The sequence below is a fragment of the Eulemur rufifrons genome, chromosome 10 (assembly GCF_041146395.1).
Source record: "Eulemur rufifrons isolate Redbay chromosome 10, OSU_ERuf_1, whole genome shotgun sequence".
Taxonomy (NCBI): Eukaryota; Metazoa; Chordata; class Mammalia; order Primates; family Lemuridae; genus Eulemur; species Eulemur rufifrons.
In genome coordinates this window covers 18,610,497-18,638,482 of record NC_090992.1, presented here as the reverse complement: position 1 = coordinate 18,638,482, position 27,986 = coordinate 18,610,497, and the positions used below count along the sequence as shown (strand labels likewise).

At 37.2% G+C, this 27,986-nt stretch overlaps 1 protein-coding gene and 1 pseudogene across 2 annotated transcripts in view; one reads left to right on the top strand and one right to left on the bottom strand.

Annotated features, from left to right (window-relative positions):
- TENM2 (teneurin transmembrane protein 2) overlaps positions 1-27,986 on the top strand; it is a 1,169,384-nt gene that overhangs the window by 93,690 nt on the left and 1,047,708 nt on the right. For both annotated transcript variants that reach the window (XM_069483866.1, XM_069483867.1), the window contains one exon: positions 2,705-2,818. The gene's annotated coding sequence lies outside the window, so the exon portion shown is untranslated. Of the gene's footprint in view, positions 1-2,704; positions 2,819-27,986 lie in introns of those variants that run through there.
- LOC138392995 (large ribosomal subunit protein P1-like) overlaps positions 8,247-27,986 on the bottom strand; it is a 32,323-nt pseudogene continuing 12,583 nt past the window's right edge.

The window sequence follows — 27,986 nt, the reverse complement described above, 5'->3', positions numbered from 1 at the left end:
ACTAAAAATAAATAATAATAATAGCTAATATTTACTATATTCCAGTCATTGTGTTAAGTGAATTATCCATATAATCTTCATAAGAACCCTATGGATTAGATATTGTTATTATCTGTATCTTGCCCAGGAGGAATACAAGGAACATAGAGGATTATAACTTGTCTAGGATCACATGGCTATTAAGTGTTTTTGTCAAGTGTGAAACCCAGGAAGCTGAACTGCAGAGCAGTGATTTAATCATTACAATGTATCGAGTCTACTCTGTACGCTGATCATGCCTATTTTTCTTTGACTTTCTAGCAGCACGCTTTTACATTTTTTTAAATTTATAATTAACGTTATATGGAATAACTAAACAAGTAACATGTTTTATTGCCTAAATTTGACAGTTGTCTTATTACAGTCTTATTATTATAGAGAATTTTAACTTATCTTTAGAATAAATTAGTGATCTAGCTGAGACATATCTGCAGACCCAACTGCAGGCTCCTCAGTAGACAGGTCCCAGATAAAGTTCAGGGACTTGCCCAAGGTCGCACAGCAAGTCAGTGAAGAGGCAAACTAGCGCTGTGTGCTTCTAACTTTCAGGCATAATTTTATAATTTTGTACTATTCCTAATTATAAAAGTAGTTTTTCAATTCAAGCCATTGGTGAATCTCCTTCAAAATATTCTTGCAATTTTATTTAGTAATAAAATTGTTAAATTGTGGCTCCTAATAGCATTAAAAACTAATATTCAAGAGAGATTAAAGGATCAGAACTGCACAAGTGAGTAAACAGACTTGATTATAAGGACACCTAATTATTCCAAGGTAGGATATAATTAAGTGCTAAAGTCGTGCGATATAAAGACAATAAAGGCTGCAGTGTTTCTAAGGAGGAAATCAAAGAACCATATTGCTCTACTGGGCTCTGATTGCCAACTTGAAGACTTGAAAAATAAAACAAAATAAAAACAAAGAAAATTTACACAAGGTCTCAGAATTCTGTCTAGTCTTGTCAATTTGTCTTTTAAAGACACATACTCTTGATTAGACAATCCTGTACCCACCATTCCCTTATAATCACATAACCAAGGTACCCTAATAAGGAAGGTAGCTTAAAAAGGAAAGCAGAAGAGGTAATTATCATTTGTTGTGCACCAGAAGCATTTTCTTTTGATATTATTCAATTTTGTGTGGTAGGTATTTTCTTCCCCATTTTACAGATAAGAAGACTGAGGCTCAGAGACTCTCAGGAACCTTGAATGAGGTTATGCTTATTAGTGATAAAAAAAAAAATTCAAACCCTGGTCTGCTATGATTTAAATTCCACATTCCCTATTGCATTTTGACAAAAACATTCCAACTGTCTGGATGATTGGGATGCTAGCACTCCACAGTCTAATTCTAGATTGCCAGGAGTCTTTCTGGAGGGCAGAAAGACTTTTCAGAGTGGTCAGGGAAGAAGATGTAGTCATTAGTTTGAAATTACTGTTTGACCTTGTGAGGAGGGTGTCTAGGAATGTGGTAGCCAGCAGTGGCTATGCAGGACTCAGCCAAACTGGCACTTCTCAGCTCATTAGAGGACCTTACACCCTGCCTGGGAAAGACAGAATGACAAGTGGCTCATCCTGTTTACATGTGGGCAGTAAACATGTGAACATAGTTCGTGGCCAAGATGAGAATGACTTGAATAAAACTGGGAAATTAGACCTATTTGTTTCCAATGGCTGTCACTCCCTCTTTGTGCACCCCTCGTTTTCTTTTTGCACTGACACCACTCTCTTCGTGGATTTAAGAAATCACCTTCTGACCTCCTCATTGCCCAATTCTACTGGCCAGAGCAGGAGGGAAGCAAATGAGTCGCAGATGTCTTAGGGTGGATTAGTTTAACATGTAGCCTTTTCGAGGAGGAGGAGGGATTTGCATTGTACAAAAGAGTTAGTCATCAGGAAGTAAGCCCAACATCTCTGCTGATAAAATTCAGACAGGTACCATTGGACTGCTGGTAACCACAATGAAAATGACAGCGGACATGTATTGAAAGAGCACTACATACCAGGCACTGTACCAAGTGCTTTTGATGGAGTTTTATATTTAATCTTCACAACATTTCTATGAAATAGGTGCTATTAAATCCCCATTTTTAGATGACAAAATGTTAGGTTATTTTTCCAGAACAAGTTGTGTTGGGATCATTAGGACCTTCCTGTTATGTCATATTATCCCACATACTAGTGGGACAGTGGTACTAGCTAACAAATATTTGAATTCACAAGTCAGTAAAATAATGCTCAAATTGGATGGATGTGCAAACTGTAAATTTTAAGATGAAATAAATTATCTGTAAATGTGAAGAGCAAACATAAGACCTGTATATTGCTAGAAAGATGCATTTAAAGCATTCTAGTACTGTGTAGTCCACCATTTATATTATAAACAGCATCATCTTTGAAGGATGACAGATAGATATAATACCATCGTGGTGATATTGTATCTTAACAGTAATGGTGTGCCATGGTTAAAGTGACTGAACTAATTAATATGTTTTATATTCCCTTACTGAAAGATATTCTAAAGAGTTAAGGTGTGCAATTTAGTTCATTTGGTTCCTAATTCCGACTTTCCTTCATTTTGAAGATGTGTGGTATTTATTTGCATTTTTGGGGTTTGTTTTATGCGCTCATTTGGATCTTACCTATTTTCTTTTTCATTTTAACAGTTACATACAGCTTTTTATTGCCTAAGCATTCTGGAGCTTGCATCGTCATTTGACTCTGCTGTGGAGCACTCCTGTAAAGCCAGCTGAATTGTACATCGAAGATCCACCCTCTTGGTGAGTGGAATCATAGCTACAATTTTGTGTTTTGCTCTGCTTCAAGTTGTGTTTGCATTGCTGATCAAAGTGCTTTCAAACAGGGCACAAAATAGGGTTTTTCCAGCTTTGGGCAGGAAAGCATTCTTTTTCTTTTCTGTTTTTGTAATGGACAAAAATAATTTGTACTGCCATTTTCTGTCTCTGAAATCTGCTATTTTCTCTCCCTCTCCCAACCCAATTGAATGTCTTTACAGTTCTTCAGTCATGCATCTGCCATTGTCTCTACCTGGATAGATGCCCCTAACCACCCCCTGCCCTCACCCCTTCCAAATAATTTGGTCACCATACATTTCTTATTTGATATGTACGCATGGAAATAAAATGTGATGGTTGTGGTTAGCTGGACCACATAACATCGCATTGTAGAGTGTAAAGACCTTTGGGTTGGAAATACTTGGCCCTCTTGATCTGTTTAATGTTGTTAATCTATATAGGCCATAAGACAGAAGGCAAAAAGGAAGCCATCAAGCCTTACGTTCCTAGTTAACATCGTTTCTCTTTTTATTGCCCCTAAACTAGCATCCTTGATATATTTCCACATCATCTAGTCCCATATATCAAATGTCTCCCTGGGGCTCTTTCTTGGGATTTCTACAGCCATTTCCTTCTAGTCTTTTGCTTTTTAGATCTTGCTTTTATCTTTTTACAGATCAAATCCTACCAAGACGGCTAATTTTGGGGGTGGGACAATTAAAGGGTTCTATGGGGACCAATAATGCAGTATACAATTTTAATTTGGAGATAGGGCATCCAACCTAGTTAAAACATCAGATACAGCATACTTTTATTAATAGAATTTGAGTATGTATAGAGACTTTATGGCTAAGGATAAGGTGTAGGAGGAGATATTAAAGACACATTAGTGATTAGATAAATAAATGGAAAATGTGTCTGGATTAAATCCTTTTGTCTTCTTTTTAATTTTTCAATGCCAGGAGATGTTTTTCTGTGAAAATGAAACAGTGAGTAAAGAGTAGGTCTTAAGTGGCTGAGAGAGTAGGAATGGACTTCAGGACAGGGGTAATGATGTCCATACTCTTATGAAGGAGGTTTGCATAATATAATAATCAGACAGCCTGGTTGGAACAGTCAGTTTAGAAAGCACGTATGAAGCAGATTATATAGTGCCTGAATGGGAATCTCATGAGGTTGTAGTGACAATTAAATTAGATGATGCAATATAGCACATATCCTGGTACTTAGATGTATGCTCAGGGATAAATGACTGTTAACTAGCTCCGTTTTGCTGGCAAAAAAAAAAAAAACAAAGTCCAAGCAACTTGTTTGAAATCTACCTCTCTAGTATGGCTAGTTTTCCTATTTTTCTTGTCGTCTCTGTATGTTTTCATGGGTGTGTGGCCTGAGCAGGAAGAATCTTCTATTACAGTGGTCCAGTTCTGTTTGGATTTAATTTTGCTTTCATTCTGAGACAGGCATTCAATTTAATAAACAATGCTCATCACAGCTTGCCTTTCTCTGAAGCATGCTTGGTCCTAGAGTCTTGGAGGCCAGATTCAAATTGGTTGTGCAAGCCTGTTTGGGTTAGAACACGTCTCTGACTTGAAGGTAGATAGCTCACAGATCAGGTGTCATCTGCTCTGAGAACCATCCCCTGGTACTGCTTTCTGTCATAGAAGCTTGGGTCTATCTTTGCTTTTGTTAAGGAAATATAAGCAAGTGCTTAGGAAATCCATTATAAATGCAGAGTTGTCAATTTTGGAAGAAATAGGAGGGCGTATGGTGAAACAGACCTAAGACGCTGGCATATCCTGTGCTAACCCATCTGTCTTCTCCCAGTAAGTGACCAGAAAACTGCAGAGTTAGGGAAAGACAGTTTCATGGGCAGGACCTGAAATAATGGAGCTTGCCAATGGAGAAGGAGGCCTTTGCTGAGGATTCCTAGAGGGTTTTGTTGACCTTGTTATATCTAACAATCATCCCCTGTTTTTCTCTTTCTTGTTCATCATCCTAATCTCATCACCTAATTTAATCTTCTGGTAAAGGTAACAAGATGGTTTTGTAATACATGGTGGTTGGGGAAGTAGGCAGAGGATAGTGAAGATAATGAGGAATGGCATGTGAGTGTGGGAAGAAAGAGAAAAGGTTATATGATCTTGGGGACTTCCTTGATAACACAAGCAAATCTCAGAATCTCAAGCTTAGATGAAAGCTTGAACACCTTGCTGAAGTGCCCAGATGTTTTACAGTGATCTAGCTGACATGCTGGCCTGCAAATTCATTAAGTTTCCTCAATGCCTTCATTATACACTGCCATCCTTTGATTAGGGAACAATTTGTAATTTACTGTTGCAACCAAAAATGTGTTGAATTATGGCTAAATAACAAGCTAGTCAGTGAGGCAGGGCCCGGCATGCAGAACACTACTATCAACTTTTAGAAGAAGTTCTTCGTGCTAACCGTCTGGCATTTTACATTTTATTGAACTTGTTTTCAAGAAATATCTACCTGCTTTGAAAAGGACTCTGCAAGGCTTCTGCCCTCTGCTGTTCATTGAGAGTGTCATTTTCAGCCCTAATATAATAAATGAGAGTGACTTTGCCAGGCAGTAAGAGACTTCGTAAACGTAAGCCAGTGTTTTCCCAGGTTTTCAGTTCCTTCCCAGACCTCCTATGGCTTTTTCCTTTTCATTTAGGCTTATGCCTGAAGTTTTAAATGCCATTCTCTTTGCTCTTAAGAGGCAGTATCCTAAGGTATACAGCTTTTCTGGCCAGGGATCTACCTTAAACATTTGCATGTGACTTCTTTTGCTTAACTGGAAACAGTGTATAAAATGGTTTTTACTCCATGTTGGATTCACAGAAAACACTAGATTTAGGTGTAGATCCTTATGATAGTTGTAGAGTAATCGTACCTGCTTTCAACCTGATTAGAATGAAATGCAAGAAGTGATTCTGTTATCACTAAAACCAAAATTTTTGACTCTTTCTTACTATTTAAAATATGAAGATAAAAAAGAAAGACAATTAAAAATCATAGGAAAAAGCCTTGATACTTTTAAAGATCGCCTTTATAAATATTTTTAAATTTATGATGTTATGAAAAAGAAACCATACTTTAGGAAAAATTTTGGGGAAAATCAGGAGACCTATATAAAGGATATATTTTTAGGCAATGCAGCCCACAGTGGGTGATGGGTGGACTTAAGTCCCTATCAGTAGAATACAAGCTGACATTTTCACTTTCCTTCCCATTTAAGGGTTCATAATAGTCACTGTGTGCTGAATATATAATTGACCAAGTCTCTTTTAAAAAATAAAATTAACACTTTTTTTCCTCTAGTATAAAATCCATTTCCATATAAGTAATGAAATTATTAGCACCCTGTTGAAAGTATTACACCGACCTCTTTTTTCCTTTTCTTATTTTTTTTTTGCTAGCATAGAAACACCCTTTAATACTCACCAGCTAACCTTTAAGATGAGTGCATGTTGAAATTTTTTTTTTATTCTACACAACATGCCTGAGTTGCCTCCTAACATTGTGAGATTTACAACAGGTTTTCTTTAAATATTTCACATTCTCTCTGATAAAATCATGCAATATTACATATTTCATGAATATTTTCTTGGCAATTTAAAGAATAAAACAGAATTTATATAAATAGAACTAATATATGAAGCATGTGGTGTTTTTAACATAACAATTATTAAGAAAAAAGAAAGGAATAATTATTAAATATATGCTATTTAATATATGCCATATTAAAATTTTTTTCTCTTTGACATAAATTATTTTATTTAACCATCAAAGTTAAGTCTTCTTTAATCCTGAAAACAGAAGTCCCAAGAGGTTAAACATCTTGCGCAAGTTTGCTCAATTAGGAGGGAGAAAAATATGTTTCGTCATTCAGTCTGTTATTCCAGACACTAATACACTGATTAGATTTTTTTATATAAACAAAAATATGAAATTATTCTAGAGAAAGATTTATGTTAGTGTAAAGAATATAATATGATATATCTAGTAAATTAATTACATACTTTAAAAAATTATGCATTGTTTTGTTTAAATTCCCATTGTTGTCACTTATACTGAAGTGAGAATAGTGTTCTCATCTATGTTTGCTAAATATCATTGGGATGTAAATTTTGGTTTACAAACCCCTGAGTATATAAATCCATAAGATATTTATATCATGAACTAAGAAAAGTAATTATAAGATACTATTGAAAACTTTAAATACCTCATTGGGAAAATTGAGAGGGAATATTTTTGAATGACTCACTTTGCTATTTTAAAACAGTTACAGAAAAAGCAAAATAGTCCATAGATGTTTGTTGTATCATTAGAACTATGCAAACCAGCATGAACAAATAGAACAGAATAGAGCAAATAGAACAGAATTTGGGTAAAATCAAGCACTTTAACAAGATGTTGAGAAAATATTAATATGAGAAAAATAAATTATAAGCTTAATTTGACTGAAATACTAAAAGATATTTGTAAATATCAATTTAATATAAATAAATATTATATATAATAAAAATTATATAAGTCAAAAGATTATAGTTAAGGTCTTTGGGTATTTGCTTGTGCGTGTGTACATATACGTGCGTGTGGACATACCACACCCAGGTCCATAGAAAATGGGTTACAAGAGTGGGTGTGTTAATAGAGAATATATAAATTCAGTTGATTCTTGTTATTCACACAGTCATCTTCTATAGAGTCTCCATGAACATGGAATTAGTGAATACGGAGCCATCACTCCTAGGGGAAATATGGGGTTAGGAAATGGCAAGCTTCTGGTCACAACATTTTCATCAACAAATCAACAGATCAATACGTAACCTTGCTTTGTGTGTGTTTCTTTTTAAAGACACCTTATTAATGTATACTGCTGATTTATTAACATCGCACTCATGGGGAACACACTACAACTCATGCCTGAACAGAGCTCATGTACTGTGTCTGTAAGGCACATCACAGCCTTCTTGTGCTTAGGAACACTAGACAGCACTTTACCCCTATGCTTAGGGGCCATTTTAAACAGCAAAATTACCAAGAAAAAGCACAAAAATGTGAAAAACGTGAACTACATAGAGAAAAGGATACCTGTTTGCAGTGTGAGAGCTGAAGAAGGCAAAGCATCACCTTGTTGGACCTCAGCTGGGAACATGCATGTTGGATGATGTTGGTCAAATTTTTTTTGACCTCTTCACATGTCCATGAATGACCAAGAAAGTACTGTGAGTCTTGATTTTGGGTTTGCAGATAAGTCTTAGTCCATGGGCCAATAAGAAATCCACTAATAGTGAGGATTTTCTCTCTCTTTCTCTCTCTCTCTCTCTCTCTCTCTCTATGAAATGCCTTAACATAATTTTTTAAGAGTTCAACTTTTTACTGAATGTGTTATAAAAGAAATTTAGTCAAAAAGACCAAAGCCCATGTCATGATCAGACTCCTCAGATTCTTCTTTCTTTGCTTCCACTTTCCCCTCAGCTGGGGCAGCAGTGGTGGAGGGGCAGGACCTCCTGCTGGGGCAGCACCAGTGGCTGGAGCAGGCCCACCAACGCCTCCATTGTAGATGACGCTCCCGATGTTGACATTGGCCAGGGCCTTTGCAAACAAGCCAAGCCAAAAAGGTTCAACATTTACACCAACCGCTTTCACGAGGGCATTGATCTTACCCTGCGTGACCGTCTCCTCATGGTCATGCAGAATGAGGACCTAGTAGATGCAGGTGAGCTCGGAGACCGAGACTATGGCACAGAAGAGTGGGGGGGCTGGTCCTCCAGGCACGGTGCTAGTGGCTGGATGAAGTGAGGGCCTCGCCCCAACACAGCCTTAGCTTCCTAGGAAGGACGGAGCACCGTGGCTACAGCTGAGGAAAGGGCCTTAGCGTAATTTTTTATTTTTTTTTTTTGAGACAGAGTCTCGCTCTGTTGCCCAGGCTAGAGTGAGTGCCGTGGCATCAGCCTAGCTCACAGCAACCTCAAACTCCTGGGCTTAAGCGATCCTGCTGCCTCAGCCTCCTGAGTAGCTGGGACTACAGGCATGCGCCACCATGCCCGGCTAATTTTTTCTATATATATTTTTAGTTGTCCATATAATTTCTTTCTATTTTTAGTAGAGACGGGGTCTCACTCTTGCTCAGGCTGGTCTCGAACTCCTGACCTCGAGCCATCCACCCGCCTCGGCCTCCCAGAGTGCTAGGATTACAGGCGTGAGCCACCACGCCCGGCCCTTAGCGTAATTTTTGAAGCGGATTTACAAATTTTATCTCTGAACTTATTGCTGAACAATGAACAAAGCCCAAATAAATTGAACTGTGTTCTTTGAAATATCTATGTTGTCTAAACTGAAAAGAAAATACTGTTGCTACTTAGGGGAAACAAAGATTTTCCTAATGTTTAGGTCTGATAGAAATTTCTCATATGAGCTTTCATATGAAGGCTACTGTAATTAACTATACTATCAATATTATCTTTAAACTAAATTCAGCAGTAGGTCTCCTACAACCACATCTTAAAGTATTTTCCTGATAACAGTAAGCTGAACGCAGTTATGTGTGGACTAAAATGAAGTTCAAATAGACAGCTTTTCAGTGGTCCTGTATGAGCCAAGATTAAAACCTGAGATAAGCACATGCTGCATCTCTTTCTCATTATCTTCCATAAATGCAGAAGTCATTTTTATAAACTGAGCAGAAGGTAGTTGGGATGAGCTTCTAAAGTGCTCATACTTTCTTTTGATAATTAAGTAACATGTTTTTAAAAATCCATAAACTATAAGGTACTAGTATTGGACTTCTAGGCAAATTATCAGAGATTTAAAAAAAAATTGTCTTTGATGTTGGTGAAAGTACAGCACGGGGGATTACTGGTCACTGTTTATGAAAGTGAGAAGTGCTAAGGATCTCAAAAGGCTTATAACTTTTGAACCTGTTATTATACATTTAACCTTTTATGCTGAGAGAAGAATCAGCATTGCATAGAAAGATACATCTAGAAGGATGTTACTTAAAGAATTATTTAAAATACGAGCAATTTCTTCCACTCACTGACCTTGGGCACTGAGTGGTTACCATGTATGTGTGCCCTTCCTTCACCTTTGCGTTCTTTTGCTTCTAACAGTTGCCCCTGTGATTCTGTTAGGAGCACTTTGCTTAGGAGGCTAAAATAAATAAATAAAAAATAAAATATGAGCAATTTGAAAACCCATAAATGTTTACCAATAAGGGTTTGATTAAATAATGACATCCAAATATTAAAGTACTAGATATCCCTGAAAAATTTATTTCCTCAAAAATGTATAAGAATATGTAAATACCTCTCTCTCTCCATATATATATATATATATTTAAAGTATGTATAGCCTGATCCCAGTATACTTATTTTAAAAGTGTACCAAAAGAACATTTTAATAGATGGTGAGAAGGAAAGTTAATAGTGGTTTTTTCCTAGAAAAAGAGGAGTTTTTGTATTTTATTGTTATTTTTTTGCTATAGTTTTCAAACTTTTTACCATAATTTTGTGTTAGTCTTATAATTAGAAAATAAAGGAGAAGACAACTGATCATATATTAGCATGTGACACTCTTTTGGTCAAATTGAGAAGCGCATCTTGGATGTTAAGCCATTCTACTCCTACCAAAAATGTGAATATCTTATTTTTTTATGAGAAGGATTTAATATCTTCCAGCAGAAGATGGTGATATTCATATCAAGTATTATGGGCAGTCAACATGAAGGGGAAAACATATCTTCAGAAAACAAAAGACAGTACATTGTTTTCACTTTTACTTGGATCAGAAATCACCTTCCTAGGTACTGCTGATATAATCCTCATTTCAGATAATTATTAATTTAAAAACTTATTCTACTAAGTTTTCTTTGTGTTCCTTTTAGGGGAGCATAGTGTATTAAATAATATAAGCAGTTTAAAAAAGTCTATAAGTCTTTCTTGCTCTCTAAAAGGTTCAATTACATTGGAAGAACAAGTTGGTTCTTTAAAAAAATGAAATCAGTGATATGAAATTCAGAGGAAAGAGTTATTATAGTTATCATTGCAGGCAGAACGCAAAAGGGAAAGCATCCAAGAGAATGGATGGCGCAGAATGAGTTGTAAATAAAGGACAGGAATTTGCTAAGCATGCCGCAGTATAATAAGGCCTGCTTGTTGTGGGCCTATGACATGCCAACTACTGAGTTAGACTTTCGCCACAACCACTTCAAAACATTTCCACGATGTTAGGCAGGAATTAATGTGATCTCATTTTACAGATAAGGAAAGTGCGACTCAGGGGTATTAAACAACCTCCCCAAGGTTATATAGCTAATGAATGGCAGCAGAAGGACTCAAATGCCACTCTTCTCTTCTTCCTTCTAATATTGCGTCCGCATGCCAGGCATATGATGTTATCTATTTGTCACCTTCTAGAGTTTCAGTTTCTTCTGCAAAATGGTGTTAAAGTGATTTGCCCAGGGTTGCAAAGTAAATGGTCAATCTGGGAACAAGGTCTGTTTGACTTAGAGCCTAGATTTGATCGGTGACTGCTCTTAAACTTGACAGCTCTATGAGCTTGGGCAAATTTTAGGGCTGTAGGTTCCCACATGTAAAAGTGCTTTTCTCATAGGTTCCTAGGAAGAGTCACTTAGTTATTATGTGTGAAAGTGCTTAAAACAGGGCTGAGCGTATGGTGAGCATTCTATTATTGATTTTTGTTGTTATTATTATTATTACTACTGTTATTACTGTTATTATTAATAGGTGAATTACTGTATCATTGTTACCAAAAGAGCAAAAATGCATATCACCAGTGGTACAGGAAGATACTTACGTAATTACTAAAACAGTGAGAAGTTATTTTCTTTTCAAATTTCTCCTGATACATCCATTACTTCAAGGCAAGTATCTTAGTCTGCAACTATTATCACTTGAACAATTCTCTTAAACTTGTTAATGTCTTTATTTTAGGAAAAAGGTAGTAGACTCAGACACATGGCTTTCATTAGCCAATGGTATCTACTTTGAAATTAGCCTCATTTCAAAACTTAATTCATTTTTACAGTTTACGTTCTATTTATAGAAAATCACGCTTAAATATTTTAAAATGTTTAAGTCTATTTTAGAATTGACATTTAAAATAATGAGTTTAAGAAACAAAAATGTAGCAATATAAGTAAGAATAATAAGTAATAATGCCAATGGTACGAGGTGGTGGCCATTGAGAAGGTATCGCTGGAAATACAGTTGGGAACTATTGCACTACATGAAGCTGGCAAAAAATAAAAAAAAAAAAATGATGTGAGCAAACTCCAAGTAACCACTGTCACCAAAATGAAAGATTTTCACAGAGAATTCATGGGAGATAACAATGTTGATAAAGCTCTCTTTTTTTTCTTGTTTCACCGGAAAGTGGTGACAATATGTAGAACTCCGAGGCAGCGTGTGTCTGTGGATGTTCTTTGGGGAACCTCTCCCCTAAACCACGGCATTCAGGAGAGGGCTGTGGCTACTTTTCTTTGTGCTTGAAATTCAAGGAAGAAATCTTTTTGGACTAGCCAGTTTGTATTCAGGCTTTCCACCTACGAGTAAGCTCTGGGAGGACAGCAGCCATGTCTGGTTTCCTTATTACTAAGTCCCAGTACAAATCAACTGCTTGGGACATAATAGATATTCAATAAATACTTTTTTTCTGAATGAATGAGTAAATGCTTTCCACTGTTGGGGCCTCCATTGAGTTCACTTTATATTTGTGTGATTACATCTGAGAACTTTGATGGGACCTGCATAGAGAGAAAAAGTGAATTAATTCCAAATGTAATAGATGCATGACCTTAAACGAGGTCAGTGGTGTCACCGTAGAAGTGCTTTGGAGACCTGCCACTGTCAGATGAAATGTTGGTAGCACAAATTGAGATATTAAATCGATTCAAGAGGCCCAATGTGCATGTAGATGTCACTCCTGGGAAGACTATTAGGGGCTTCACGAGAAAAAATGTTACCGACCACCGAGTTTCCTTGAAGGAACAAATCAGTTGGAATCGTCAAGGGTCTTCAAGGATTGCCGGCTGTAGGGGGGAAAAGCGTGTCAGTGGGGAATTTGAAAGCAAAAAGATTATGCTCCTGCATAGTGACATTGGTATTTTAACAGGACACAGGGCAGGATGATTCATGAGACAAATAATTCTGTACCAGACTGCGTGTGTGCATGCATGTGTGTGTGTTCAAAGTTAAGGATGTCATGGGAAATTCTTTCAGAAAGGTACCCGAGGGCTCGATTTTAGCCCTCTGGAGCTTCCTCTTTATATAAATCACACACTGAAGATCATCAGTTTAGATTTGGACATGTAAAATTAGCCATTTAGAGGATAATTCTGCTTTTGCTGTGCTTCCTAATTCAGGTATAAGAAGTGCTAGTGACATTTTTTTTGCAGGGTAGTGGGGAAGCTATTTTAGATATTTGATAACAAGAAATTCCATATCCCACTTTCCCAAGTTTCTTGTACAGGATAAGTTCTGACTACTTTGTCAAATGAAACCCCTCTGCCTATACCAGATAATATTTTGAAGGTGCACAATATCCAGGATTTTGCCTCTGAAGGCTCATAGCTCTCTGTTGTGGGATTCCTTTGGAGAGCCATTTTAGTTCTTTATATATACAAATTGGATTGAGAATTTTCCCAAAATGTGGATATATTTTACACTAAATGTTGAAACTCAATAACAACAACAACCATAACAGCAGTAATAATAAATTCTGGAACTTAATAACAGCTAGCATGTGGAGACCACATAATATCACGGGCCAGCTCTGCTAGGGATTAATCATACATTATCTCATTTAATTCCTACAACACTCCATGGAGCCCTGTCATAACTTTTGTGCTCTTGAAGACCTGTTAACCAACCAGCCTTACCTGGCTTTTTTCTCAGCTTCTATTTCCCGATAAAGCAGAACACAACAGTGAAATAGCAATTATTTCACAGTATAACTCAAGGTAACATGCTGTTTACTATAAAGCAGAAAGACCCAAATTTGTTTGATCCGTTGGTTCTTTGTGTCAGTATCAGAGCCCAAGCTGATAGCAAGTATGACAACTTTCTGAATAAATGACACTCACTCAATGAGTATCTTGTCCAGATACACCAGGGGAAAGAAAGTATTATACATATATTTTTATTGTACAGAGCCGTTATTCACATCACCTACAACTTCTTTAACATAAGGGCCCTAGTAAATAATTCCCCCAAATCAAATATGATAGAATTATTTATTATCAAATTTATCAGTTCCAGATCTCCAAAATGAACTCCAAAATGCCCTTTTGCATCCTTGAAGGTGACCGTAAGTGATAAAGAAATTCCCCTGCCTTTGAGGGACTTTCAGAGACAATGTAAAGGCAAGACACAGCAGCAGCTTCATGAAAAGCTCAACATAAATTTGAATATGCTCCGAAGAGGGGGCAGTTGTCACCATGGTGATTTTATTCTTTCCTAGACTGAGCTCAAAATGAAAGGGGAGCTCAAAATGAAAGGGGAGGAGTTTTTAAAGCAAAGATGCTGAAATAGGTGAATCAAAAATCTGTATACAATTTCTAGCTGTTATTAGAAATACAGTCCTTAGTTTGAAGTTTCGAGCCTGTATTTGGGATCAGATGCTCAAGAGAATGATTGTTAGGTAACCTGTGAGAGAGCACACTTCTATTGTTAAAATATTTATAGATAATTAGAAAGTTATCTTATTAATATTCTGCTAAAAAGGATTATGCTCACACTGGTCCTTCCTGTGCTAACATTATTGAGTGTTTACTATTCACTATGCAATGTGCAAAGTGCTTTGCATGCATTATTTCATTTAATATTTACAAAAATCTATGAGGTTGACAGTATGACTATTCATTCCCATTTTAAAGATGCAGAAACTAAAGCAGATGCATTCATAGTAAGCATTTTTATAATGGTACATCACTGGAAAAAAATCTGATTTAAAAGCCCCCCTCCTCATGGAGTTGTGCTCTAGTGGTTTGTGTAGGTCTCACAGCTAGTAAGTGGCAGATATAAGACTCAAACCCAGGCTCAAATTTGAAAACCCTATCATAAATAACTAGAATCAGAGTATCAAAACATATGTAAATAACCTGTGATTTTAGAAGCCCCTTTTTAGGATTGGCTTTACTGATACAGGTCAAAGTTATCAGGAAGTCTGCTGATGTGAGTCTGCAATGCTCACAGCAATCATTACTTTTGTGTCCCACAATGAGAATGTCACAAATAAATTTCTAAGGACATAACTTCTTTCCAATCACATATTACCTAGAAAAAGCCTCTCTAGACCTCTGATGATCCCTAGCACTCGAAACTGAAGAATGATTCTATTCCAGTTAGGAAGGGCCTTCTCATAAACTGGGAATATGAAACAGAGATTTATTGAAACCAACCCTGGCTGCCGTTGCAGTGACAGATGTCACAGCTAGACCGCCCTCAAACAATCCTGGAATGACTCTTTGGAATTCCGCACGTGCCAACAACCATTTTCCAACACCACAATTTTTGCCTGTGTTCTCCCCTCTTGTGTTCCGTGTGACCTTCAACAGCCAGTCCTTTCCGCTGTACCTCTGATTCTGACTTTCAAAATTGGGAGAACAGTTCATTCCTCTCAGAGAAGTCACTGGGCTTCTGGGGAGATGAGTATCTTGGGGAAAGTTTGTCAGCATGTGGGGGTCTCGACTCTCTTTCTCATGGCCTGGAGGTCCTGGTGTTGTTCAAGTCCAAATGAAAAGTAAAAACAGCCTTCTTTTGTCTTCTTTGCAAAGACTTTGGAGAATGCCTAGCCATTTCCCTTGAGGAAATGCATGGGAGCCAGCTGCTAAGTGCTGGTGTTTGCACGCACCTGTTTGTTTATTTTTTAAAAATGTAATTGGGAACATGCCTGGAAGCGAGTCTGTTTCTCCAGTGCACTCTAAGCAGATTTAGGCATACAGAAGACAATCACAGCCTTGCATTGTGCATCTATTGCGTTGTATAAAATGATCAGAAAATGCCTGGAATGCAAACTTTACATGGGCAGATGAGACACTAAAATGTAGCCGGGAACATTAATTTGAAAAACAACATAGTAATCATAATGCCTTATCAGGGACTATAAAACTCTTTATCAGTAGCTTTCAGTGTTGGTTGCACTTTAATATCATTTAGGAAACTAAAACACACACACACACCTTTCCACCTCATCTCAGGGCACCTGCCCCCATGCTCAAATGCTGTGGCCAACTGTCTTTCTTACTGTTAGAGGATCAAAGCTCATTCTTTCTTTAGAGCTTTTGTTCTATCTTACCCCTGCTATAGAAATGCTCTTTACCTAGACCTTTGCGTGGCCAATTCTTATGTGCCATTTAGCTCTCAACTCACATGTCACCTTATTAGAATTAACATAAGCAGAACCTTCTAGAAAGTTGTACAGGTGCACAAGAGAGGTGGCCATAAATTGTGGCCCTACCTTCCCTGACACTCAGCACTCCTTCTGCTCATTCTCAGATCTGCTTGTTTTATTTTTTCCTCTCCAAGTTTCTGACGGAAACCAATTTATTTATTGGTTTGTTTTTATTTCTAATCTCAAGAAAGCAGAGACTTTCTCTGAATTGTTCAGTGGTAAATTTCTAGGAGCTAGAATAGTAACTTGCATATATAGTAGGTGCCCAATTAACATTTGTTAAATGAATGTTTTGTGCGTGGTACACAAATCTGAGAATCTCTTGCCATAATATAAGGTAGTTGGAGTTCATCAAGAAATCTTAATAGCTGAGGTAAGATTCTGAGTAGATTTCAAATAAAGAGAATCTTTAACAAGAAATTGGGAGGGTGTTCTTTGTAGGAGGAATAATATCTTTTAAGAGCTGATTGTGTGAAGAGCAGAGCAAGCTAGTTAGCTTGGCTGGGATGACCAAGCTATGACTATTAAAATTAATACATCCCATGAGAAAATAAAATCATCCAAAGTGAAAACAGTATGATGTTTGGAAATAAACCACAATTGGATCTAAAGCAAATATCTCTTAAGTAATATGACCCTAACAGCCATAAACAGTATAATGTCCCCAATTCTCATAAAAAGTTTGAAAACTATTTCCGATTAATATTCACAGAAAACTGAAAAGCAGCTAATGCCAGTGATGATGATAACTACTGCCATTTATTCAGAGTTTCCTTTGATGGCATTGGACCAAATATTTATATTCATTACATCATTTTAACCCTCACAGAAAACTTATGAGGTAACTAATATTCAGTTTACCATCAACAAAAGTGAGACTTAGAAAAGCCAACCAATTGACTAAAATATCATATCAAGTAAGTGGTTGCAGTGAGATTTGGGCCCAGAATTGTGAAACCCAAAGTTGCTGCATTTACCCAAAATGCTGTACTGTTTTATTTGGACCCAGTTTTGTCCAGTGTGGCCTGATGGTTGTCTGTTCTCCATACTAATTGCATCTCATGGAATTAGAATTTTAATTTAAAAAGTACAGAAAATCTTCAAATGAAAATTTCTTGTAAACTTTTCAGCCTAGAATTTGGAGCTAAGAATATGCCTTTACAAAGAAGAAAGTTACAAAGAACATTATAAATAGTCCTCAGGTCCCCAAGCCACAGAAGCCAAAAATTGTGGTATAACTCTGAACATTTTCTTAAATGAGAAAAGGAAGGTACTTTTATTTACATGCCATTTTACATACTATGGTTTATTTTTAATTATAGCAAAGCATATAACATTTAAAAATAGAGAGACAAAACAGTTTACTGTGTTTTAACATACTGTACTAATATTTAAGCAAAATAGGCAAAACAAATGCCTATTCAATTTTCAGTTTATGCTTAAATTGAATGCTGATGCTTGGTAAAGGTTTAATTGAAACAGGGTAAGAAAGATGTCTGGGAGATTTTGTATAGATTCCAAAGGAGATTAGGGGCTCTTTCAAAGAATTTAGGTGGATTGCAATTGTTTGTTATTACATGTGATTTCATTTAAAACGGTTTTTTTCTCCCCCTTTCTCGTGGCAGTATCATTCGTCTTTAAGCATAATGAAATTATGAGTGGGATGGTGGCAGTGACTGAACAGGCCATGTGTGTCCAAGCTATACCAAAATGCAAGTGCATTACATATAATATTAAGCATCAGGAATTAAAGGAGAAAGGATGAACAGAGAGAGATTTTAAGGAAGTAATGTCACTTAGGCTAGGCCCAGTTGACAAGTGGTTCTTGGCCCGGACCACTTGTTTTCCAGAGTCAAGAGATGTGGACAAGGGGCTACAGGCTAGATAGGAACTAGGTGAGGAGAGGACGTCAGCTCCAAGAACTCACCAGGCAGGGCTCATCTGCAAAGCCTAGGTGTTCCTAGCTCAGAGGAGGAGCTGCTTTCTCTTTACTTATAGAGGATTGACACATGATATAAAAAGGTAATTCCTGTTGAATTCAGGTACCAGTACAAAGAAAGTACCAGTTTCAGATAAACAGCCTCAATTGATATTGAGTGCACAGGTGGGCCTACTTTTCTTTTCTGTCCTTTTCTTTTTTTCTTTTAATGATTTATTACTGTCAGAGAAGAATGGTAATAAACCATGCTAGTGTATTTTCTTTAAAAATTGGAACTACTGCTGGTTTGTTTTTAAAACAAATAGTTAATTCAAAACTAACAGAATTTTCCTTTATAAAAAAAGATGGTAGTTGCTTATTTACTTCATTTCAAAGGTTTTTTTTTTTTTTTTAATTCAGTCTCCCTAGCAACAGAGACATCTGTCTCTATTCTCTTAGTCATTAAAGCCAAAGAAAGTAGCTGCTTCAAAAATAATAAAGGCAATTTCTATGAATTGGGTAACTGTTAATTGTTGCCAAGAAATCTTAGTGAGATAATGAGGCATACAGCAATTGACAAAGATCTTTTCATTGATGTATGAGCTTCCAGCTAGCCCATGGTGGTTAGCTAATATATACAGTACCATCGATGAGGTATTGTGTGATTTGCTATGTAACACAAATAGAGAAGTGATCTTTACTCTTTTTAATTTCTTTCAGAAATATGCCTTGCTGTGATTTTTCTGATTGCTTAGTAACTAATCATACCTCGGGATTCCAGGGAATATACTTGCCCATTACATTTCATGAAACTAGAAAGGTTTGAAGCATTCACAATGAAGATCAATGCAACAAATAGTATGGTAGTTGGTGGTGGTGTTCAAACACAATATACTTATTTGTGTCGTAGATTCTGCAAAACATTTGAGTGAAAATACTTAAAATTGCACTCGATTCCAAAATGTATATTGGCATTTGTGCTAAAACTGTTTGCAGGCTCCTTATAATGAAACCCCAATCACCCTCTACAATAGCTTCACTAATAAACACAAAACAGTTTTTCAACGCTTTCTGCTTTCTTAGAAGCCAAGGAAGCAAATTATATTAAGTCAGTATTTTTTATTATTGGCCCTATGTTTGGCACATGCCTGGCTGTATGTGAAACTACTGTTAAATGGGTAATAACAGAAGGAGAAACCAAGCATATAGAAACTGCTCTTTGTGAATTTTTTTTAAATAACAAAATATGGTTCTGATAACCAGATGTGGAATAGCTTATTGCAATATTGTCCCCATAAGCCTATTTTAGTTTCTTGGGGGTGGGAGAGATTATTACAAATGGGAAGTGTCAAAAATGCTGAATCTAATTTCAAAATTAGGATGTTTGTAAAATTTACATATGTATGGATAACTATCAAGGACAATACAATGGATACTAAATGCATATCAATTTTAGTAGAGATTTGAATAAGAATTTTGCTTTTATTATAGCATGTTGTGATATACTTGTAGTACAGATAAGAAACAAAGGAACTAAAACATGTTTTTAACCTCTCAATGACATTTGTTTCCTGTCAAACTGTAGGTATATATAGTTTGGTATATTATACAAGTACTTAAGGCATTGCTGGTTGAGAGTTGGATAAAAATGCAGGCATAGTTAAGCAAATCCTTTTAGTTTAAGGATATTTTTATAATTTGTGAAGTATTTTTTTCTTTAAAAGTCTTCTAAATACAGATATTTCTAGTAAATGCTTATGAATATAAATGAATAAAAGACATTATCTTTTAAAAATTACAGTTTTCATCTGCATAATTTCACACTGTTAAGGTGACAAACTGTTAATTTCCTTTCAAGATGCTTCTAATATAATGAAAGTAGAAAGAATTTTTCTAACAACCAAGTAGAAATAGACTTGAATAGCTGTTGGTGACTTTTTATCAAAAGTTTAAAAAATGCAGTGTAAAGAAAATCTTGGCACTTGACGTGGCATTTATGACATACTCTGAGGTTCTCAAAGTTATAGTACTGGCTTTGTTGATCAAGTCTTACCATATTGTCTATCAGCATGTCATTTAACAGCAGGTTCTGGTGGCAGACTCGAAATGAATATTTGTCTCAAACAGGGGCCATATACAGGATTCATCTCTTTTTCTAGCCGCAAGGCTGGGAAACTAGGGCCCATGGGCCAAATTTGACCCATTGCCTATTTTTGTCTGGTCTGTGAGCTCAGGATTGCTTTTTATATTTTTATATGGTTGAAAAAAATCAAAAGAAAAAAAATGTTTAGTGACATGTCAAAATTATATAAAATTAAAATTTCAGTGTCCGTAAATGAGGTTTTATTGAAATACAGCACACTCATTGGTTTACATATGGTCTGTGACTACTTTAATGCTACAAGGACAGAGCGGAGTAATTGTGTCAGGGATAGATGGGGCCATGAAGCCTACAATATTCCTTTAATTCATTAGTAATTAATTAAAAATTCATTGCTATCTGGCTCTTTCTAGAAAAGTTTTCTGACACCAGCTCTAGATTTAAGTTATAGTGTTAGTGTGAATTAAAAGAAAATGCAACTCAGATAACAACATATTACAGTGGCTAATACATGTAGCTAACATTCAATAGAAACCTCATGGGCCAGGTATTATGCTTAGTATTTTAGATGGGTGATCTCCCCAAGTTCCTACAATAGTCCTGTGATGTGTGTACTTTTATTATCCCCATTTAATAGGGCAACAAACTTAAAGTAAAGACTTGACCAAAGCCACACAAATAAGATGTGGTGAAGTTAGGATTTGGAGCTACATTTGTTTGAGGGCAAAATCCATACTTTTAACAACTGCACTAGAGTCACTCCTAAAATTATGAGCCCTTACAGATTGATGGGAAAAAGGCAAGCACTTCACTAGGAAAACGAACAAAAGAATAAGAAGACCTTTCCTTATTAAAAAAATACAAATATCCTCTTTCTAACAGAACTGTTAGTTAATTCAAGAGTGAAGATGACAGGAATTATTAATACTAAAGCCCCTTCTGGTTTTTTGACTTGGAATCTTAGATTTGGATTTCTTTTTTCCCTCAAACCACAGTTAATATTCCATGGTTTATTGGGGTCTCTGGAGTTTCTGAAATGCAACCATCAAATTGCCGCCCTGACATTTCCACTGGCTAGACTTAATTATGTTAGTTAGAAAGTATGGGAGAATCCTGAATTACTCTAACGGATTTTCTAGGAAAGAGGATTCATTGGAGAAAAAAAAGTTGTTATAACAAGGAAAAAAATGTTCTGGGTAGCTCTGGGACACCGTTCTGTGTCATTGGGAAAAATCATTGAACCCAGATTCATTTTTATATGCCGGGATTCCATGGATACAAGTGTTTGTGGAGAGGTTCTAAAGATCTTAGGCCCCTTCTTCACTTACATGTTTTTCTTGGTTCTGTGTTTTGTACCAGGTGGTCTTTGTATGAGCCAGGATTCTAATTTGTAAGCAACCTAAGCAGAAAAGGAATGGATTGGAAGAATGTCAGGTAGCTTCTAGAATCATTAGGAAGCCAGGAAAACAAGGTTGATAAAGGAGACAAGAACAGAAGGAGATTTGGCAACAAAAACCATAGTCTGAGCCCTGCCAAAGGACTGGGCTAGTTGGGACAGTGTATGCCACTAGTATTAAGATTTCTGAATGCCACTGCCTATATCCACTTTTGAACTCTCCCTTCACCTTTCTGTCATTTGCAAACATTCACAGCCCTGGATACAAATAGCCAAGTCTTACACTTTGTGCCTCATCTTACCAGCCAAGTGTGGAAAGGCAGGACTGTGGATTCCTTAGGCTTCCAGAGTGGGAGAAAGAGGATTTGGATAGGTAGACCAAATGCAAGTGAATAAATCACTATATTCTGAGAGGGTTTGGAATGAAAAGACAATTTTCATAGTCCTGTCCTTAGAAAAGACTGATCCATAGTCATCAATCTTTCACGAGTGGTTCTCGAGCATAGATCCAAGGAATTGCTGGCTGACCCAGGGGATGATGAGAAATGTTCCCTGCTATCTTTCTAGGGGTAGAGAATGATGATGTCTGAGCTGAGTTTCAAAGGATGAATAAGGATGAACAGGTAATGGGGAGATACTGCATTTGAGTGAGCTATGGGCACATACCAAGTATTAATACAAAAATAAAAATGTTGCTAATTTGATGGCATATCTAAAGTTTTAAACATCGTCCCAAGGAGAGACTTCCTATTTTATTTTTATGTATTACAACTTTGTTGAGGTATAATTAACATGTAACAAACTGCACATTTTTTTTTTTTTTTTTTTTTTTTGAGACAGAGTCTCGCTTTGTTGCCCGGGCTAGAGTGAGTGCCATGGCGTCAGCCTAGCTCACAGCAACCTCAAACTCCTGGGCTTAGGTGATCCTACTGCCTCAGCCTCCCGAGTAGCTGGGACTACAGGCATGCGCCACCATGCCCGGCTAATTTTTTTTTCTATATATATTTTAGTTGGCCAGATAATTTCTTTCTATTTTTAGTAGAGACGAGGTCTCGCTCTTGCTCAGGCTGGTCTCGAACTCCTGACCTTGAGCGATCCACCCGCCTCGGCCTCCCAGAGTGCTAGGATTACAGACGTGAGCCACCGCGCCCGGCCACAAACTGCACATTTTTAAAGCATACTATTTGGTAAGTTTTGACATATGTATACTCTCATGAAACCATCATCCTGATCAATTCCATCACCTTAAAACTTCTTGTGCCCCCTTGTAATACAAACCTTCCTCCACCCCCATCCCCAAGAAACCACTGTTCTGCTTCCTGTCACTCTATATAAATTTGGATTTTTCTAGAATTTTATATGAATGAAATCATTCCATATATTTTTTGGAGAATCTGTGAGGAGATTCACCCATATTATTGTGTGAATAAATTTTTTATCTTTTCATTGCTGTTTATAATTCTTACAGAAGAAAAGAAACAGGAAGGTAGGTCACTCGTCATTGTTTAAAATCCATCACTAATTTTTTTCAATATGTTTTTGTAGTCCACTGAGAATGAAATACAAAAGTCCTCCAAAATTGGTCATTTTGAAATGGTTTCAGTAAGTATTGTGCTACTTCTTACCCTGGAGAAGACCTGGGTGAGTTCACTGAAGGTTGATTTTCTTATCCCCTTGAGTCAAGAGCCAAATCTAATTGACAGGCTGGAAAAGTCCTTGCAACCCTCAGTTCCTGTGATTTAAAACTAGGTGAGTCAGTGCATTTCTCAGGGGCAAATGAATTTTTCTGCAAAATGAAATATTCTTGGAATTTACTAGTGAAAGTATCTTAGATTTAAATTTAAACATTTTTACAAATTCAAAAAACATTTCATGGGTTTCTATTATGTGCCAGGTAGTGAACTTGGTAGCAGAGATACAGCGATGATGAAGACATGGTTCCTGCCCTTGAGGGATGTCTAGTGCAACAGGGGCACTAAATTATATACATCAATTATGTATATTAATTCACAAAAGAACTATTTGTTGAGCATCTGTGATATACTAGGTCCTGAGCTGGACTCTGTGGAAATGGCCACCCCTCTCTAATGGCAGCGCTTACTTTCTAGTGGAAGAGATAGATGGTGAGCAGTTAAGCACATAAGTAAGCAGGATTAGCATAGATAATGACAAATGTTATGATAGAAACTAACAGGGTGATGAGAGAGTAATTGAGGGAGGCCATATTGTATAACGAATCGTGGCCAGCTTTGTTGAGGAGCAAGGGAGTTGGGACCAGAACATCCTGGGAAGCGCAGAGAACTGCAAGTACAAATACGGATGTGGGGCAGAGCTTGCCTGGTCTATGGAACACAGAGGAGGAGGGCTTGGCTGGGAAGAATGACCAGGTTAAGAGGGACTTGAGGGGAAGTAGAGAGCTGGGCCAGGGCAGATCCGGTAAGGCTTTGCCAGCCTTGATCAAGAGTTTGGGATTTTGATATTATGATGTGTCCCAGGGAATCCCTGGAGTGATTTCAAGAAGAAAAGATCTGAGATTTTTGGTTTTATGTTTAAATTTTATTTTTAAAATGAGGACATGTCAACACAGTAAAATTAATAAAATTATTACACGGTGGGCACGGTGGCGCATGCCTTGTAGTCCTAGCACTTTGGGAGGCTGGAGCAGGAGGATACTTTTTTCTTGTGATGTAAACATTTAAAATCTCTTAGCAATTTTGAAATGCCCTTCTCTGATTCACTTTTTAAAAGATCACTGTTGAAAAAATTTGTAGGGAATTCATCTCCATTTCATTATCCAACTTAACATTCTCATTTACTTCTCTCTGACCATAACACGTTTTTAGAGTAAACTTTCCTTTTATTCTGGCCTTGATTAGCTCCTTACCACACACCTGATCTGATTACTCTCTTTCCAGATTTTCCCAGGTACTTCATTTTCAGAGTCACTTCCTAGTGGGATTTCGGACCCTCCTGTGTTCTACCTGGCCAAACCCTAAACATCTGACCAGCCTCAGTTGAAGCACATAATTAATCCGCTCCAGACTGGTCTATGATCTCTGAACTCCATCGATATTTATCAGTTGTTCCCACCTTGAATTTTGATATATACTATCAAGTGAAGGAGTAAAGAGATAATATATGACAGTAATGAGAATGGATATACTAAATGACTTAGAGAAAATAATAATGAGGATAATATAGAGTGGAGAGGCAGGTCCATTCTATCTCGACGTAGCTTTGTTATTTTTAAAAGGAGTCTTATGAGATATGTGTAGACCTGGCCTAAACACATTTCAGTCTTGGTTTGGTTAAACTGCTGAAACTGTTCAGTTTTTCTCGTTATCTTGTGCTGTGAGTCGTTTTTGTCCGTGATCTAGTCAGCCAGTCATGAAGGCTTACACACTCCAGAGAATGCTAGATGCCTTTCTGCCAGGTTCAGACTTCACTGTCTGCTGCCTTGTCATCCATCTAAATGCTAACTAATGCCTTTTATCGAGAGAGTCAAATGCTCAAGGCGTTGGCTTGTCAATGGTGGAAGTTTGCTTGTGCTAGTCCTGTGGCCTACTGAGGTAATGGATCGGCAGGATTTGCTTGTTTTAAAGATGATTTGATCGAGTGCATTCTGTGTGGGTTGATGTGTTAAAAATTCAGGATGTTATTTACAAAGAATTGCAGGGAATCCAAGGGCAAATGGGGCCTTGGCCAAGATTTTCCTTTTTATTGATGCTGCCATCACAAATATTTAATTGGCATCAAGGTAAATATTCAAAGTTTAATGTAGCATGCTGTTAATGGATAATGAAGGTGTGCAGTCCTCACTGCCTCACTTTGCTCCTGGAATGTAATTACCAGCATAGGGATAGTCAGAGATGGAAGCAATGTATCATCCCTTGGCACTCACCTACAGGTAGTGTGCACAAAAAATGGTGGTGGTTATGATCCATTTTGTGTATTTTAATGCATTAGTTAAAATCAGATGTTTGCATTTCCAGGTGCGTGAGGTCTAATATCAGTGAATTAGATAGTGCTTTTTGGCAGCAAGACAATGATGTCAAAGATGTATCTATTTACTCTAAAGTAGAGAAAAATTTATTTCTAGTGCAAGTACTATATTTGGCATTTTATGGGCAAAAAGAAAGACCCTTTCTGAAAGTCCCTTTTCTGTGGTATGTGATTTTATTTTTCATATTTCTCAACTAACAGACTTAGAAAAGAGCCTGGCACATGATAAGTGCTCCATAAATGTAGATCATATCACAACTACTCCTATTTCCTTTCTGTTCTCTGTGTATCCTTTTTTTTTTTTTTTTTCTTTGTGCAAGTCATTTCTAACTTTCACTGGTGTTATGGCTGCAATGACAATACTATTACCATGCAATAGTAAATGATGTTACTTATCATAAACATAATACTGTGCCAAATTTTTTCTCCTGGTTTTTATTATTTTAATCATAGAATTCTATACCAAGCAAATGAATTATGCTGTAATATGCTACCTTTATATGGCCACCATTTGGGAAATGAATACAAAGTTTTCTTATGCTATCATTTCTGCTCCAATGCATTAATTTTAAAGCACTTAACAAGAATCATGATAAATAACATGTGGAAATAGATGTATTTGATCTGATGGACTGAACCCTGTGACATTTTAGTGCAAGTCACACAAGTGATGCGTTAACAGAAGAGAATGGTTATAATCATATAATCACTTAGTTCTTTGCTTCTTGTTCCTAATTGGATTTTTCCATTTTTGTATTGACAATAGAGGAAAGCTACTTTTGAATGACCAGTGAGTCTTACACCTGTTTTAAGCTTGATATTTCCAAGCAAGCATTTAAATTTGGAATCCAAGTTTGCAACTTTGGGCCCTACAGCGTGACAGCGTGTGGGGTGTAACCTCTATTGCTCACTCCAGCATTGCCCTCCTGTCTCCCAGAGCTTGTCATTCCTGTTGTTTCTCCCTGTTTTCTTATTAAAGAAGAGGTTAGCAGCTGTTAAATCCATGTTAGAACCCAACTGAGATTTTATTTGATATGAAAACATAAAACTTGAAAACACACTGAGAAAAAGGAAGCCCCTTAAGGAGGGAAGGGTCAAGCATTTTATTTAAAACAAGCAGTAACTAAGACCCAGTTCCTGTGACTGGGGAGGTTATTCTATGAAGAGACAGGAACCGTCACCAACGTGATGCAAATCGCTTGCGAGCAACACTAAGCAGAACTGTTTTCCTTCTGTACCAAGTAGGAGGACCCATCTAGCCACGCTCCCCTCACCCAGTCTCTCCGTATTAGCATTGCCTGAGGGCCTTGCTGCAATGGAGATGAGTGGGCCCACACCAGCCTGTGGATCAGCAGTTCTGGAGCCAGGGCCCTGCAATCTGCATTTTAACAAGCACCCCAGCTGTTACTTCAGATTTTTTTTTTAAAAAAATAAAATTTCTGTGTGGGAGATATCTTTGCCGAAATGTGTAGTTTTTGATATTGTTAATACAAAACTGTTAAGTGTATGGGATGTGGAGCTTGCCCGACTGGCTTTGTATCCCCAGCTCCTCCACTCACTGGCTGTGTGACCCTGGCCAAGTTACCTGCCTTCTCAGTTTCTTGTCTGTAAAATGGGAGATCTGATAGCATCGCTTAGGGCTGTCTCCGGACGTCAGTGAGATCATCCCTGTGAAGCAGCTGACACAGTGTTTGATACATATCGAATATCCCATTAGGTGTTAACTGTAGTTGTCACTGTCCTCATAGTAGTTCTTATCATTTTACTAATAACAGTAATAATTATATCACAGATTACCTGTGACAAACTTATAGAATAACAATAGCAACAGAGGTTTCCCATATTTTTGAAACATAGACATTTCTGACCTCTGTAGCTCCCTCTCTCTCAAAAGGAGCTTACAAAAATTAAAGTGAATATGTTGACTGCTTGGGTTTTCTGGACTGAGATGCTCCAGGCTCCAGGTGAAGGGACCCTGTGGAAGGCTGTCCACCTCAATGTTGGAATGGCCTCTGAAATGAGCAGCCTGGACTGTCTCTGAGTGAGCCTCACGGTGCTGTTTGTGGGCTGAAGCCTTTTGAGATTTTTTTGACACTTCTTCACCCCCTAATGCCTTCACTTTGGTTAATGGCAGTGGTTAAAACCCGTGAGCAGCCTTTACCCTCCACCTGTAGACCAAAGGCCATTCAGTTCTAGCAGTTTAAAACACACCCTTCGCTTTGGCTGTGTAAAGAGGGCCTTATGGTTTCATGGTGTATGTTTTCAGCTCAGTTCTCACGCTCTGGGTTTTTGGCGACTACAGGGCTTTCAT